Here is an 18,118-nt window from a genome sequence, read left to right on the forward strand (position 1 = left end):
TGAGGGCGCGGAGCCACCATGACCGGAGGGCTGGTCAGGTATCTGTTGAGATCCTGGAACGCCTTGTCGGCCTCTTCAGTCCACTCAATGGGCCCCTTTTTCTTCATTAGCTGGAAGAAGGGCAGCGCTCGCTCCCCCAACTTGGAGATGAAGCGCCCTAGTGCGGTCACGCGCCTAGTGAGCTTCTGCATTTCTCTGAGGGTCTTTGGCGGGCTCATGTCCTCGACCGCCTTGACCTTTTCCGGGTTAGGCTCGATGCCTCGGTGGGACATGAGGAAACCCAAGAGCTTGCCCGAGGGGACTCCGAACACACACTTCTCTGGGTTGAGCCGCAGGTTCACTGCGTTGAGGCTCGCGAAGGTTTCCTCCAGGTCTTGTATCAGGGTCTTGGCCTCCCGAGACTTCACCACAATGTCATCGACGTAAGCCTCAACATTCTTCCCGAGCTGCGGGCCCAAGGTGATGTGCATCAGCCGCTGAAAGGTCGCCCCTGCGTTACGCAGCCCGAATGTCATGCATGTGTAGAAGTACACCCCACACGGGGTTAGGAAGGCTGTTTTTTCGACGTCTTCTACCGCCATCTTGATCTGGCGATACCCAGAGAAGGCATCCAAGAAGCATAGCAGGTCGCATTTCGCGGTGGAATCGACGATCTGGTCGATGCGGGGGAGCGGGAACGGATCTTGCGGGCATGCCTTGTTGAGGCTGGTGAAGTCGACACACATGCGCTCCTTCCCTCCCTTCTTTGGCACAACGACAGGGTTGGCCAACCAATCCGGGTATCGGACCTCCCGAATGACCCCATCGGCTTCTAGTTTGCGGGTCTCTTGGATGATGAAGGCCTGCTTTTCTGTGGACTGCCGCCTTGCCTTCTGCTTCACAGAGCGCACGTTGGTGCACACGTTGAGGTGATGTTCGATTACGCTCCTAGGGATCCCCACCAACTGGTTAGGCTCCCAAGTGAATACCTTCTTGTTTGCACGCAGTAACCCGACCAGGGCCTCCTCCTGCTCGGGTTCGAGGTTGGCGCCTATGGTGAAAGTGGCGTTGGTGGACCCATCCTCATCGACGGGTATCTGCTTGGTTTCTGCCTTGTCTTGGGTGAACAACTGTTTCTTCTTGGCGGGTGCAGCCCCCTGGGCTCGGGGGTCTCAGAGTCGGCGGGCTGTGCTGACGCCGCCGTCTTGAAGGCGAGCTTGAGCACCCGCATCGCGTCTCCGGTGTCCCCGTGCACGGTGAGGACACTGCTGCTCCCGGGCATCTTCATGAGGTTGTACGCCGGGTGCGTCGCGGCCATGAACTGGGCCAGCGCTGGGTAGCCGAGGATGGCGTTGTAGGGGAGGCCGATGGGGGCGATGTCGAAGTCGACAGGCTCCGTGTGGAAGTTGTTGTAGGTGCCGAAGGTTACTGGGAGCTGGATCTGTCCCAAGGAGCTGGATGATCCGTCCCCAACGCTTGAGAAGGGCCGGCTGGGTTGCAGCCATTCTAGGGGTATGCAGAGGAGGTTGAAGGCCTCAACCGATAGCACGTTGTGGCCCGCACCGCCATCGATGAGAGTTCTGGTGACGGCCACCTGGCAGATGGTGGGGGTGCACAGCATGGGGAGCACACCCGAGCAGGCCGAGTTGGAGGGGTGGTCCTCCGAGCTGAAGGTCAGGCCGGCCTTGGGCGCCGCCTGGTCTGGGAGAGCCCCGTGCCGCGTGGAAGCGGCGCTGACCCGGCGGATGAACGGCTTGACGTGGTGACTTGTAGGCGGCGCCTGCGAGCCCCCCAGGAGGGCCGCGACGACCGGGGGTGTTGGTGTAGCGTGGTGGGCGGGGAAGAGGCTGTGGAGCGCTTCCCAAGAGGCCACGGAGGCTGCCGGCAGGTGGAGCAGCCATGCGCGCGAAGCGCCGGTGAGGGCCATGGGGAGCCAGTTGGCCATGACCCTATCGTCACCTCCAGCTTCGAGGATGGCCTCCTCGTACGCCAGCAAGAAGGCCAGCGGATCAGTCGCGCCGCTGTAGCGCGGCGGCGTCGTTGGCTTGAACTTGTCCGGCCATCGTACCCGTTGCAGGGCTGGGGCCAGGGCTCGGAGCCCCGTGGCCCCCGTGCTGGTGCCGGTGGCCGGAGTGGGCGTCGCGCTACTCATCGCGAGGCAGGTCATGGCGGTGGCGGAAGGCAAAACTCCGGTGCACCCCTACTTGGCACGCCAAATGTTGGATTTCGGGTTCCGGCAGACCCTTGAGGTTCGAACACTGGGGTGCGCGCAGAGATTTCGCCTTCTACCTACCTGCACCCCTCCGCCTCGCTAAGATCTAAGCTATGGAAAGAACAGCACAAGAGACACAGGGTTTATACTGGTTCGGGCCACCGTTGTGGTGTAATACCCACTCCAGTGTGTGGTGTGGTGGATTGCCTCTTGGGCTGATGATGATGAGCAATACAAGGAAGAACAGCCTCGCGAGGGTCTGTTCTTGGCTGGGGCGATGAACTACTGGGAGGAGTTCAATCACCCTTCTCTCTCTCTCTTCTCAATTCTCTCTCCGATTTCGATCCCCCTACCCTACGGGTGGCTAGTACTATTTATAGGCAATGGCCCTGGGCCTCTTCCCGAATATTGAGCGGGAAGGGCGCCAACAATTGGCCATTTTGAAGGGGAACATCTGGTACACTTATCCTGACTAAAGTTGGTCCTCGCCTGCCAAAGACTCTGGTGGTGACGCTGGCTTGGGCTCCACAATGACTTCCTCCCTGCCGTTGGACTGGTCTTGGTCTCGTTGCACCGAAACGGGTGCCTTTGCTTGATGCTCTCGCCTGCGCTTGCTCCCTTTGCACCAAAGAGGAAAGGAGGACACTGCGTGGCTGACGCCCGCCTGGCGCCCTTGGTTGTCATGGCTTGCGTCACGGGCACCTCGTGAGGTACCCCGCCTTGATCTCTCCACCTCCTCGTGAGCCAGCCTAATGAGGCCGTGCCTGAGGAAGCTCGGTGTCGTCCGCCCCGCGAGGCTTGGCCTATCGCAAGGGTCTTGGGTCTGTGTTGATGAATATGGGCCGCGCTGGGCCCCCTTTTGAGCCACGCCGTAGGCCGCAGGCAGGCAAGTCTGGGGACCCCTGTTCCCAGAACACCGACAGTGTCGTCCTTGGTTTCCAGTCGCCGTCAATGGCGGCAGAGTGAGGCGCAAGGTGGGGCCCTTGTCTGGCGATATGAAGCAAGGCTAATACCTGTGAAGAAGGCCTAGTGCCTATGAAGCTCGCCGCCCCGTGACACTCTCACGGAATAATGAGTGGGGCTGTACACGCCCCGGAGTCTCGGGAGCGCCGGCCTCAGGCCCCGGGGCTCCCGCCCACGCCCAGTGGCAGCACTTAGCTCCGTGCTGGCGAGAAGACGTCGAAGACTGGACTAGGTGCCAGACGCGGCTTTTTTGCTTTTCTTATGCCTTTTTGCTTTTTTGCTTCTTCCTTGTCGGCAAGTTTCTTTGGTTTGGATTTAAGTTGGATTTGAGTTCAAAGCTTGCGTGCATTCGGGGAGGGGGTGTTTAGTATCGTTCGAGCAATCTCTCGCGTTCTGGTTTCGGATTTACGCCCCAAGCTAGCATCAGCTGCCCCCCCCCCCTCACGAGCCCCTCGTGAGCCGGGTTGGGCCAGGCATGCCTACAGCCAGGACCATTGTCTCCACACCCTCTCCGAAGGACCACATCACAGGATCAGCATGTTAATCGAGGGACGCCGGAGGCGTAGCATCCCCCCGCAGGTCCGCTCAGGGCACACCAGGCCGACAGGTAAACGAATCAACCGAACCATCACCGGGCTAGCAAGCAAACTCGCGCATAACATTGTGCTCACCAGAGTACGAATTACAAATCTTTACATGAGGGGCCTCCCCTCCCAAAATGCTCTTATATTCTTTAGGGCCAAGCCCGAGTCTTCTTCATGCAGGATAAACTGCGGAGACATGTGGTCAGTCGGACATATCACTCACCACGTCTTCGGGGACACCCTCGGAAGCATCACTGGCGTCGTTGTCGGTGTTCTAGGAACGGGGGTCCCTAGACTTGCCTGCCTGCGGCCTGCGGCGTGGCTCAAAGGGGGGCCCAGCACGGCCCATCTTCACCAATACAAACTCAAGACCCTCGCGAGGGGCCAAGCCTCGCAGGGCGGACGACACAGAGCCTCCTCAGGCACGGCCTCGTCAGGCTGGCTCGCGAGGAGGCGGAGAGATCAAGGCAGGGTACCTCGCGAGGTGCCCATGACGCAAGCCATGACGACTCAGGGTGCCAGGTGGGTGCCAGCCCACGCAGCGTCCTCCTTTCCTCTTTGGTGCAAAGGGGGCAAGCGCAGCCATGGAGTACCGAGGCATCAGGCAAAGGTTGCCATTTCGGTGCAACGAGACCAAGACCAGGAGGACTACGAGACGGAGGTCACCGTGGAGCCCAAGACGGCGTCATCACCAGAGCTTTGCGCAGGCGAAGACTACTTTTGTCAGGATAGCTGATACTTGCTGTCCCCCTTCAAATTAGCCCGCCATTGTTGGCTCCCTTCCCGCTCGATATTTGGGAAGAGGACCAGGGCCTCTATAAATAGGACCAGCCACCCACATGGCAAGTGGTCGGCCGGTTGAAAGCTGGGAGAGACAGAGAGAGAAGGGTGACTAAACTCCTCCCAGCAGTTCATCACCCCAGCCAAGAACAGACCTTCGCGAGGCTGTTCTTCCTTGTATTGTTCATCATCATCAGCCCAAGGGGCAATCCACACAGCACACACTGGAGTAGGGTATTACACCTCAACGGTGGCCCGAACCAGTATAAACCCTGTGCCTCTTGTGTTGTTCTTTCAATAGTTTTGATCCTAGCACGGTGGAGGGGTGCAGGTAGGTAGGAGGCGAAATCTCCGCGTGCACCCCAGTGTTCGAACCTCAAGGGTCTGCCGGAACCCGAAATCCGACATTTGGCGCGCCAGGTAGGGGTGCACCGGAATTCGTCTTCCACCACCCCGTTCTCCTCCGACCATAGCGCTCATGTCTGACGCTCGTCGGACCCGCACGGAGCGCCGGGCCGCCCTCGCTTCCCGCGTCGCCCAGACGGCCCTTGTCGGCGGGCGTCCTCGCCGTTCCCCGTCACCTGCCGTCAACGCCGCCACCAGCCCGGCGGGGGACGAGCAGCAAGCATCGTCCCGGCATCTGTCCGTGCGGCAAGACGGCCGCACCGCAACTCCCTCGCTCACCCCAGCTGGTTCTTCGTCCCGCGTGCTCCGCACGCCCATGGAGCCCCGCAACCTCTCCCCCGCCTATCGCGCTTCACCAACACCCCCAGTCGTCGCGGCCCTCTTGGGCGGCTCACAGGCGCCGCCTACAAGTTACCACGTCAAGCCGTTCATCCGCCGGGCCAGCGCCGCTTCCATGCGGCAGGGGGCTCCCCTGGATCGGGCGGCGCCCGAGACCGGCCTGAGCTTCAGACCGGAGGACCACCCCTCCAACTCGGCCTGCTCGGGCGTGCTCCCCATGCTATGCACCCCCACCATCTGCCAGGTGGCCGTCACCAGAACTCTCATCGATGGCGGGGCGGGCCTCAGCGTGCTCTCAGTCGAGGCCTTCAACCTCCTCTGCATACCCCTGGAACGGTTGCAGCCCAACTGGCCCTGCTCGGGCGTTGGGGGCAGGTCATCCAGCTCTTTGGGGCAGATCCGGCTCCTAGTGACCTTCGGCACCTACGACAACTTCCGCATGGAGCTGGTCGACTTCGACATCGCCCCCATCGGCCTCCCCTACAATGCCATCCTCGGCTACCCAGCATTGGCCCAGTTCATGGCTCCAACGCACCCGGCATACAACCTCATGAAAATGCCCGGGAGCAGCGGTGTCCTCACCGTGCACGGGGATACCAGTGACGCTCTGCGGGTGCTCAAGCTCGTCTTGAAGACAGCAGCGTCAGCACAGCCTGCCGACTTGGAGGCCCCCGAGCCCAAGGGGGCTGCGCCCGCCAAGAAGAAGCAGTTGTTCACCCAAGACAAGGCAGAAACCAAGCAGATACCCGTCGATGAGGACGGGTTGACCAACACCACTTTCACCATAGGCGCCCACCTCAAACCCGAGTAGGAGGAGGCCCTGGTCGGGTTCCTGCGCGCAAACAAGAAGGTATTCGCTTGGGAGCTGGACCAGTTGGCAGGGATCCCCAGGAGTGTAATCCAGCATCACCTCAACGTGTGCCCCAATGTGCGCCCTGTGAAGCAGAAGGCCAGACGGCAGTCCACAAAAAAGCAGGCCTTCATCATCCTAGAGACCCGCAAATTAGAGGCTGCTGGGGTCATTCGCGAGGTCCGATACCCAGATTGGTTGGCCAACCCTGTCGTTGTGCGAAGAAGGGAGGGAAGGAACACATGTGTGTCGACTTCACCAACCTCAACAAGGCGTGCCCACAAGATCCATTCCCGCTCCCCCGCATCGACCAGATCGTTGATTCCAGTGCGGAATGCGACCTATTATGCTTCCTGGATGCCTTCTCTGGGTATCACCAGATCAAGATGGCGGTAGAAGACGTCGAGAAGACGGCCTTCCTAACCCCGTGTGGGGTGTACTGCTACACCTGCATGCCATTCGGGCTGTGTAACGCAGGGGCGACCTTTCAGCGGCTGATGCATATTACCTTGGGCCCGCAGCTCGGGAAGAATGTTGAAGCTTACGTCGATGACATCGTGGTAAAATCTCGGGAGGCCAGGACCTTGATACAAGACCTGGAGGAAACCTTCGCGAGCCTCAACGCAGTGAACCTACGGCTCAACCCAGAGAAGTGTGTGTTCGGAGTCCCCTCGGGCAAGCTCTTGGGTTTCCTCGTGTCCCACCGAGGCATCGAGGCTAACCCGGAGAAGGTCAAGGCGGTGGAAGACATGAGCCCGCCAAAGACCCTCAGAGAAATGCAGAAGCTCACGGGGCGCGTGACCGCGCTAGGGCGCTTCATCTCCAAGTTGGGGGAACGAGCCCTGCCCTTCTTCCAGCTAATGAAGAAAAAGGGGCCCTTCAAGTGGACTAAAGAGGCCGACAAGGCGTTCCAGGATCTCAAGAGATACCTGACCAGCCCACCGGTCATGGTGGCCCCACGCCCTTAGGAGCCCCTGGTGCTCTACCTCGCCGCCACTCCCTACTTCGCCAGCGCAGCCTTGGTAGCAGTCAGAGAGGAGCACTGAATCAAAACCACGGCAGCAGCCGGGGACAAGGCAGAATAGGGACAAGGAAGGCCCACAAAAACCGCCATCGCGGCTGAGGAGGATCAGCCGCCGCAGAGGGGCGCACCAGAGGCGAAAGAGGCCCCTCTTCTAGATGGCCAGTCTCAGGAGGCCTCATTGCCTCAAGAGGCGCCACGGTCTCTGAAGGGAGCCACCAGCACTGACGCACTCCACCTTGTTGAGCACCCAGTGTACTTCGTCAGCACAGTGCTGCGGGATGCAAGAGCACGGTACCCCATGCCTCTAAAACTCCTCCTCGCGCTACTGGTGGCTTCGGGCAAACTGCGGCACTATTTTCAGGGTCACCCCATCAAGGTCGTCTCGTCATACCCCCTGGAGAGGGTGCTTAGGAGCCCCAATTCAGCTGGGAGGGTCGCTGAGTGGAACATAGAGCTGCAAGCGTTTCAGCTCGAATTCAGCACGACCAGAGTCATCAAGGGAGCAGCGTTGGCGGATTTTGTGGCAGAATGGACGGAGGCGCCAGGCCTCAAGGCCGATGAGGATCGGTCCCTGTCCCCGGGAAGCGAGGCGCCAGAAGGCTGGGTCATGTACTTCGATGGGGCATTCTCCAGACACGGCGCAGGGGCTAGGGCGGTGCTTATATCGCCCACCCAGGACAAGCTCTATTACACCGTGCAACTTTGTTTCCAGCAAGGCTAAAAGGTCTCCAACAACATAGCGGAGTATGAAGGTTTAATAGCGGGCATGAAGGCCGCAACTGCCTTGGGGGTGAAACGCCTCACCATCAAGGGCGATTCGCAGCTCCTTGTCAATTTCTCCAACAAGGTGTACGAGCCGAAGGATGAGCACATGGAGGCCTACCTTGCAGAGGTCCGCAGGATGGAGAAGCAGTTCTGGGGGTTGGAGTTGCAGCATGTGCCCCGTGGCACCAATCAGGAAGCCGATGACATCGCCAAACGTGCGTCCAGGCGGTTACCTCAGGAGCCTGGCGTTTTCGAGGAGCGGCTCTTCAAGCCTCCAGCCTTACCGTCATTATCAAACACGGCTCAGCCCAGGGAGGAGCTCCCTCAGCCACCTGCCTCAGGAGCTCCGGCTTGTGGCCCGGCCTCGGGAGCACGCTTGCTCTTGACGATGGAACCTCTGGAGGGATGTTGGATCACGGAGCTCCGGAGCTACTTAACGCAAGGGACCCTGCCGGAGAAGGAGGAGGTAGTAGAGTGAGTGGCGCGCCAGGCCACGGCATACTACATCAAAGATGGAGAGCTCTACCGGAAGCGACCAAACGATGGATCCCTGCGCTACATCTCCAGGGAGCAAGAGAAGGAACTACTGGAAGATATACACGGCGGAGACTGCGGACATCATTGGTCATCATGGACCCTCGTTGGCAAGGCGTTCCGCAGTGGGTTTTATTGGCCCACCACGCTCAATGACGCCACTGAACTAGTGAAAGCTTGTGAGGCCTGCCAGTTCCACGCCAAGCAGATCCATTAGCCGGCAGGGGGCTTGCAGACTATCCCCCTTTCATGGCCATTTGCAGTCTGGGGGCTCGACATCTTGGGTCCGTTTCCTCGGGTGCCAGGGGGCTACAGCCACCTTTACATTGCCATGGACAAGTTCACCAAGTGGGCTGAAGTGGAGGCTGTCCGCACCATTCCTGCGGGTTCCGCAGTCAAGTTCATCAAGGGCATCGTGAGCCGGTTCGGGGTGCCGAATCGCATCATCACGGACAATGGTTCGCAGTTCACCAGTAACCTCTTCAAAACATACTGTGCTAACCTTGGAACGCAGATATGCTACGCTTCAGTGGCGCCGTCGAACTTGAAGTGTAGGGTGCACCGACGGCTCATGCCACGCGCGCGTACAAATGTCTGCCAACCGCGGGCCAGGGACAGGCTCCCGGCCGCGGAGACCTCCAGAGAGACCCATGAGGCCCGGCTGCAGCAGCCGTCGGCCTGGAGCCAGAGGCCGCCCAGGGCGCCGGCCGGGAGCTCGCCGAGGAGGAAGCGAGGAAGCGGAAGCCGGGTGCTAGCCGGCTCCGCCGACCACATGATGAACTCCGGCAGCACTTCAGCAGCACGAACATGCGGCCTGGGGGACGCGCAGCCGGAGCGCGCCCCCCGGCTGCAGCAATCTGCCCGTCGCCATGCTAAAGATCGCCCCCACGGCCGCGGGGAGCCACCGTGGTGGCCACAGGATGCTTGCGAGGGCGCCCTCGGCCGCGCTTGGGTGGGGGAGAGGCGGGCTCAACCCGGCAAGCCTTCCCCTTCTCGGCGGCCGAGAACCTCCTCTACGGGGCCATGAAGAAAAAGGAGAAGCAAGGGGGGATGAACTGGAAGGGCGCGCACCGGTCCATACTTATGGCTGGCGATGGCCAACCAACGGCCCCCACGATCGCAGGTAATTATGACCCGCTTTGCATGCAAGGACTTGTCCAATCTGTGCAGTTGCTAAGGCGCCATGGGGAAGTGGAGACGCCCACATCCAATCAACCGCCACGCGGCACCCAAGGCCACAGGCTGTTAGGGCCCGCGGCGCTTCGCTCTTGCCCTTCCGCCTCCCTGCACGGCCAAGTCCGGGCGCGCCTTGGGCCCGGGGGCTACTGTCGGCGTTTTGGGAACGGGGGTCCCCAGACTTGCTTGCCTGCGGCCTGCGGTGTGGCTCAAAGCGGGGCCCAGCACGGCCCATCTTCACCAATACAAACTCAAGACCCTCGCGAGGGGCCAAGCCTCGCGGGGCGGACGACACGGAGCCTCCTCAGGCACGGCCTCGTCAGGCTGGCTCGCGAGGAGGCGGAGAGATCAAGGCAGGGTACCTCGCGAGGTGCCCGTGACGCAAGCCATGACGACTCAGGGTGCCAGGCGGGTGCCAGCCCGTGCAGCGTCCTCCTTTCCTCTTTGGTGCAAAGGGGGCAAGCGCAGCCGCGGAGTACCGAGGCATCAGGCAAAGATTGCCATTTCGGTGCAACGAGACCAAGACCAGGAGGACTATGAGACGAAGGTCACCGTGGAGCCCAAGACGGCGTCATCACCAGAGCTTTGCGCAGGCGAAGACTACTTTTCTCAGGATAGCTGATACTTGTTGTCCCCCTTCAAATTAGCCCGCCATGGTTGGCTCCCTTCCCGCTCGATATTTGGGAAGAGGACCAGGGCCTCTATAAATAGGACGAGCCACCCACATGGCAAGTGGTCGGCCGGTTGAAAGCTAGGAGAGAGAGAGAGAAGGGTGACTGAACTCCTCCCAGCAGTTCATCGCCCCAGCCAATAACAGACCCTCGCGAGGTTGTTCTTCCTTGTATTGTTCATCATCATCAGCCCAAGGGGCAATCCACACACCACACACTGGAGTAGGGTATTACACCACAACGGTATCCTGAACCAGTATAAACCCTGTGTCTCTTGTGTTGTTCTTTCGATAGTTTTGATCCTAGCACGATGGAGGGGTGCAGGTAGGTAGGAGGCGAAATCTCCGTGCGCACCCCAATGTTCGAACCTCAAGGGTCTACCGGAACCTGAAATCCAATAGTCGTCGACATTGTCACCACCGCCGTCAGCATCCCCATCATCGCCAGGATTGTCCACAAAGTCGCCTTCATTGGCGCCCACAACCACGCCATTGTCATCAGACGCGAAGGCCCTGACAAGGGCGTCCACATTGTCATCCACCCACTGCACCAGGTCACCTCGGACGGCAATGGGCACGGGTACGATGGCAGCATCGAAGTCGAAGTGGGGGTCCCTGTCCTGCAGATAGCTGAAGACACGGGAGAAGGCACGCCCGAGCAAGGCTCGGCTCCTCTCTTCAACAAGCCAGCGGGACCTCTCGGACCGGTTCTCTAGGAGCGTCACCACATCAGTGAAAAATTGGAGGTTGCCGGCGTAGTTGACCTCGTGCGGCTCCCTAGCAGCAGCCTCGCAGACATAGCCCAAAGCTGTGTTGGCCCTCTCTCGGAGCGTTTGAAGCATGGGGGCATGCACATGCTCCAGAACCCGCCGCCGATGGATCTCGTCCTCGCTTCGCTGCGCGACGGCCTCGGCGTCATCGACCGTCTATTGAAGAAGAAGCTGCTCAGCCTAGGAAGAAGACAGCTCCTCCTGTGCCGCACCAAGGGCGGCTGCGGAGGAGTCCGCACGCCGTGTTGCTTCGATCAGTTTGGCCCTGAGGGCTGCGGTCTTGCCCTCGGCCTCAGCCTTGATCAACCCCAACCTCGTCCCATGTTCGCGCTCGAGGGCTGAGCGAGCTTCTGTCACACGGCGATTGACTTCTTCCTGGGCTCGGGCTTCACGCGCGCCAATGTCATCCTCCGCCTGGGCCACCAGGCGCTCCCTTGTCTGCAACCGCTCAAGGTCAAGGTTGCGCTCGGCGGGCTCCAGCGTCAGCGCCTCCTCGCGCTTCAGAAGCTCCACCCGGTCGATAGAGGCCGCCCCCATCGACTCAAGGGCCGCCTGGCGCAATTCCACTTACTGCTCCAGGGAGTTTCTCCAGGCTTGGAGCTCCTGTGCGCGCTCCTCCGCCTCCTTGCGCCGTCGGTCTGCCTCCCGAGCCTCCTCAACGGCCAGGGAGAAGGCCTCCCACGAAGCTACCAGCGACTCCTCAGCCTTCGCGTTGTCAAGATCACGTTGATGACACGCGAGGGCTACGGCGACCTTTAGTTTGCACTTCTCCTCAGCCAGGCGCAAACCTTCGGCCTCGAGGCGCGCATCCTTGTCAGCAAGTTCTGCCCGATCCGGCTCACCACATCCGCCGCACCCTGGAGGAACTCTTCACGAAGGGCACGACGCTCCCGAGCATGCCTGAGCACCTCTAGCACATCACCCTCTTCCGCTGGAGCATGCAGAGAGCCCAGGGGCGGTAAGCCCCCTCCAAGCATGGGGCAGGGGGCTGCCGCCCCAGCCGTCGCCGGATGGACCGCCCTGAGAGTCCGGCCCGGCGTCGATCCACCCATGGAGGAGGAGCCAAGGACAGACCTCAGCCATTCACCTTCTATGACCAGAGAAGGGGCACGGGGCAAGCCTGACGCGCCCCAAGAAGACTAGCGAAGAAAGGGCGTCGGGCGAGCAAACTTGAGGCAGCCTATGGAGCAAATCACTCCACCAACCGGTCCAGCGGCGGGGGCGCCACCTGAGGTCGGCGGACCCGGAGCCAGCAAAGGGGGCGAAGCTGCGGGGGCTGGCTCCTGCGTCGACTTGACGGACTCAGCAAGGCTGGACCTGAATGGCCACGATCAGCCACAAGGATAATAGAGCAAGTGAGCAGGGAAAGAAGAAGGCTTACTCGTCCATGGCAAAGTACTTCCTGCGCTTCAACAAGCGGCAAGGGCGGTCGCTACCACCTGAGGCCTCCTTCCTCTTGCGAAGGGCCTCGAAGTCTACACGAAACCGACCCAAAGCGCCTGGGGCAGGGGTCGGCCTAGGGCGCAGGAGAAGCCTCAAGATTGTCGGCGCTGGAGGAGTCAGCTTTGGGGCACCGTCGGGCGTCGCCTCGCGAAGAACGGCTGGGGGCTTGGGAGCCACGACCTCAAGAGCCGAAGGCCAAAACCCTGCATCAACCGCCGCCCCAGGGCAGGCCTCGGGAGACGCCGCCTTCGAGGCTTCACGCGGCGCCATCACCTTGACATCAGCCACCTCAGCTCTCGCTGGCTCTCTTCCCGCTCTGTCGCCTGGGGAGGGACCGCTGTGGGCGGCAGGGTGAGCAACCACGACAATTGGGTTCTCGCGTGGCCCCGTGAGGCCAGCCGGGCGCAGCCCCCACTCATCGAAGCTGGGCATCTGCTTCACTAATCGGCCCTACCGGAACAAAGGTACAGAAGGACGCCACCGCTCCGTAGGCTGCCTGGGGAAGGATCACCAGCCAAGACCTGAAGCACCGTCCGCAGCACTTTGGGCGCCAAATCCTCCTCCTGAAGCCATATGCGGTCTCTGCGCCCCGCAAAGTCCCACATCCGGCGAGAGTGGCGCTGGAGAGGAGCAATGCGACATAGAAGGAACTCCCTCACCACCTTGGGCGCTGTCACATTGTGCGCCCTCAAACTTTCGAAGCGGCCCCAGACAAAAGCGAGCCGGGGGCTCGCGAGCGGTTCATGACCCCAGCCTGGGTTGGGAACATCAGGCAAGGTCGGGTGTGAGAGCAAGGGGCTGGGCACCCCGAGGTCCACATATAGCCACCGCTCTCTGAACCTGGCCTGAGAAGGCGGAAGGCCGAAGTCAATCCCTGAAGCAGCCGTCTCAGGCACGGCGAAGAAGCTTACACACCCCGAGCACTGAGTGTGATCGCTTAGGCGCAAGGAGAAGAAGTGGCGCAGCAGGGCAAAAGATGGAGGGATGCCTATCATCGCCTCGCACACGAAAGCAAAGACGGCCAAGAGGGTAATGGACTCCGGCCCGAGGTGCATCATGTGGATCTGATAATGGGAGAGCACAGCATTGAAGAAAGCAGAGAAGGGGGGAACCAGACCCGCCCATAGGGTGTCGGTGAAGAATCGGACCTCCGTGACGGTCCTAGCAAGAAAGGTGCGGGATGTGGGCCAAACCGTGGTCTGGCTGCACTCGTTGAAGATGGAAGCGAGGGAGGAGTGGACCTTGTCCAAGGCTTCCGGGTTGAGTATGATTGACCGATCGAGGGCGGGGGCCGCTGCTAGAAGTGCACAGGACGAAGGCGCGGACTTCTTCCCCTTCCCTTCTTTGTCGGCGCCATGATGTTGGGGAAGGGGAAGAGCTCAAGCCGGATTGGCGGCGGAGGTTGGAGCTCAAAGAAGAGGAAAGGTAGGAGGCGAGCGGGAAGCCAAAGGAGGAATAGTTGTGTGCAACTACGGGTCTGCTTAGCCGGGCGTGTAGCAAGGTGTCGTGGGAAGTGCAGACGCCCACACCCAACCAACCGCCACGCGGCTCCCAAGGCCGCAGGCTATTAGGGCCCACGGCGCTTCGCGCTTGCCCCTTCGCTTCTCTGCTAAGCCAAGCCCGCGCGTGCCTTGGGCCCAGGGGCTACTGTCGGTGTTCTGAGAACGGGGGTCCCCAGACTTGCCTGCCTGCGGCCTGCAGCGTGGCTCAAGTGGGGGCCCAGCGCGGCCCATCCTCATCAGCTCAAGCCATGACGATCGAGACCAGGCGGGCGCCGGCCTGCGCAGTGTCCTTGTTTCCCCTTTGGTGCAAAGGGGGCAAGCACATGCCAAGGCATCAGGCAAAGGTTACCATTCCGGTGCAACGAGACCAAGACCAGCCGGATGGAAGGACGGAGGTCATCGTGGAGCCCAAGACGGCGTCATTGCCAGTGCTTTTGGCAGCCGGAGACCACCTTTGGTCAGGATAACTTGTACTAGATGTTCCCCTTCAAAATGGCCAATTGTTGGCGCCCTTCCCGCTCATTATTTGGGGAGAGGCCCAGGGCCTCTATAAATAGAGCTAGCCACCACAGAGTAGAGACAGCTAGAGACACCCCAAGAACATCGAGAAATCTGGTAGAACCCTAGCAGAGAGAGAGAGAGAGGCGACTGAACTCACCCTAGCAGTTCATTGCACCAACTCAAGAACACCTCTCGTGAGGCTGTTCTTCCCTTGTACTGTCCATCATCAGCCCAAGAGGCAATCCACCACACCACACACTGGAGTAGGGTATTACACCACAACGGTGGCCCGAACCAGTATAAACCTCGTCTCTCTTGTGTTGTTCATCATTTTCATCTTAGTTCGCATGAGAGGATCAGACGTAGATCGGTAGGGGGAGATCTCCGCGCGCACCCCAGTGTTCGAACCTCAAGGGTCTGCCGGAACCCAAAACCCGACACGCTCCATCGTTGTCATATTGCTATGCATGATCATGTAGTTGACATTGTATTTGTGGCAAAGCCACCGTTCATAATTCTTTCATACATGACACTGATGAGTCATTGCACATCCCGGTACACCACCGGAGGCATTCATATAGAGTCATATTTTGTTCTAAGAATTGTAATTCTTGAGTTGTAAGTAAATAAAAGTGTGATGATCATCATTATTAGAGCATTGTCCCAGTGTGGAAAGGATGATGGAGACTATGATTCCCCCATAAGTCGGGATGAGACTCCGGACGAAAATAAATAAATAAATAAATAAATAAAAGAGGCCAAAGAAGCCCAAATAAAAAAGAAAAAACAGGCCATAAGAAAAAGAGAAGGCCCAAATAAAAAAATAAAAAAATGAGAGAAAAAGATAGAAGGGGCAATGCTACTATCCTTTTACAACACTTGTGCTTCAAAGTAGCACCATGATCTTCATGATAGAGAGTCTCCTATGTTGTCACTTTGATATACTAGTGGGAATTTTTCATTATAGAACTTGGCTTGTATATTCCAATGATGGGCTTCCTCAAAATGCCATAGGTCTTCGTGAGCAAGCGAGTTGGATGCACACCCACTTAGTTCTTTTTGTTGTGCTTTCATATACTTATAGCTCTAGTGCATCAGTTGCATGGCAATCCCTACTCACTCACATTGATATCTATTGATGGGCATCTCCATAGCCGTTGATACACCTAGTTGATGTGAGACTATCTTCTCCTTTTTGTCTTCTCCACAACCACCATTCTATTCCACAATAGTGCTATGTCCATGGCTCACGCTCATGTATTGCGTGAAGATTGAAAAGGTTTGAGAACATCAAAAGTATGAAACAATTGCTTGGCTTGTCATCGGGGTTGTGCAAGATTTAAATATTTTGTGTGGTGAAGATGGAGCATAGCCAGACTATATGATTTTGTAGGGATAGCTTTCTTTGGCCATGTTATTTTGAGAAGACATAATTGCTTTGTTGGTATGCTTGAAGTATTATTATTTTTATGTCAATATTAAACTTTTGTCTTGAATCTTATGGATCTGAACATTCATGCCAAAATAAAGAGAATTACTTAGATAAATATGTTAGGTAGCATTCCACATCAAAAATTCTGTTTTTATCATTTACCTACTCGAGGACGAGCAGGAATTAAGCTTGGGCATGCTGATACGTCTCCAATGTATCTATAATTTTTGATTGTTCCATGCTATTATATTATCAACTTTGGATGTTTTATATGCATTTATATGCTATTTTATATGATTTTTGGGACTAACCTATTAACCTAGAGCCCAGTGCTAGTTTCTGTTTTTTCCTTGTTTTAGAGTATAACAGAAAAGGAAAATCAAACGGAGTCCAATTGACCTGAAACTTCACGGGACTTATTTTTGGACCAAAAGAAGCCCACGGAGTATCGGAGATGGACCAGAAGAGTCCCGTGCTGCCTACGAGGGTGCGGGGCGCACCCCCCTGCCTCGTGGACAGCCCGGAAGTCCACCGACGTACTTCTTCCTCCCATATATACCCATATACCATAAAAACTTCAGGGAGCATAATAGATCGGGATTTCCGCCGTCAGAAGCCTTCATAGCCACCGAAAACCAATCTAGACCCGTTTCGGCACCCTGCCGGAGGGGGGAACCCCTCTCCGGTGGCCATCTTCATCATCCCGGCGCTCTCCATGACGAGGAGGGAGTAGTTCTCCCTCGGGGCTGAGGGTATGTACCAGTAGCTATGTGTTTGATCTCTCTCTCTCTCTCTCTCTCATGTTCTTGAGGTGGTACGATCTTGATGTATCGCGAGCTTTGCTATTATAGTTGGATCTTATGATGTTTCTCCCCCTCCATTCTCTTGTAATGGATTGAGTATTCCCTTTGAAGTTATCTTATCAGATTGAGTCTTTAAGGATTTGAGAACACTTGATGTATGTCTTGCCTAGGATACCCGTGGTGACAATGGGGTATTCTATTGATCCACTTGATGTATGTTTTGGAGATCAACTTGCAGGTTCCGTGACCATGGGAATCTATGCATAGGGGTTGGCACACGTTTTTGTCTTGACTCTCCGGTAGAAACTTTGGGGCACTCTTTGAAGTACTTTTGTGTTGGTTGAATAGATGAATATGAGATTGTGTCATGCATATTGTATAATCATACCCACGGATACTTGAGGTGACATTGGAGTATCTAGGTGACATTAGGGTTTTGGTTGATTTGTGTCTTAAGGTGTTATTCTAGTACGAACTCTTGAATAGATTGATCCGAAAGAATAACTTTGAGGTGGTTTCGTACCCTACAATAATATCTTCCTTTGTTCTCCGCTATTAGTGGCTTTGGAGTGACTCTTTGATGCATGTCGAGGGATAGTTATATGATCCATTTATGTTATTATTGTTGAGAGAACTTGCACTAGTGAAAGTATGAACCCTAGGCCTTGTTTCCTAGCATTGCAATACCGTTTACTCTCACTTTCACCACTTGTTACCTTGCTTCTTTATATTTTCATATTACAAAACCTATTATCTACTATCCATATTGCACTTGTATCACCATTTCTTCGCCGAACTAGTGCACCTATACAATTTACCATTGTATTGGGTGTGTTGGGGACACAAGAGACTCTTTGTTATTTGGTTGCAGGGTTGTTTGAGAGAGACCATCTTCATCCTACGCCTCCTACAGATTGATAAACCTTAAGTCATCCACTTGAGGGAAAATTGCTACTGTCCTACAAACCTCTGCACTTGGAGGCCCAACAACGTCTACAAGAAGAAGGTTGTGTAGTAGACATCATGGATCACTTCAACGTTCTAGAGCAGTGGAGAATGCTGGTGGAACAAGGTGCACCGAACAAGGCTAGGGATGCTTGGAGAAACTGGAAGCACGTGCTGTACAAGAAGTACTTGAGTGAAGGCAAGGACCCAATCCCTGCATACCCCCAAATTACAAAGGCAGACTAGGCAGAATTCAAAAGGGTCAGGGCAACTCTAGAGTCTGCTGAGAAGAGTTTCAAGCAATTGGAACTTCAGAAGAAGAACATACACCCCCACCGTATGGGTGCGGCAGGATACTACGACATGAAACTGATATGGGAACATGAGGACAAAGAAGCAGTAGCGGCGGGTGGGAATCCGGCCTTTAGTGAAATCAAGGGC

Source organism: Triticum dicoccoides, chromosome 7A (genome assembly GCF_002162155.2).
Source record: "Triticum dicoccoides isolate Atlit2015 ecotype Zavitan chromosome 7A, WEW_v2.0, whole genome shotgun sequence".
Lineage (NCBI taxonomy): Eukaryota > Viridiplantae > Streptophyta > Magnoliopsida > Poales > Poaceae > Triticum > Triticum dicoccoides.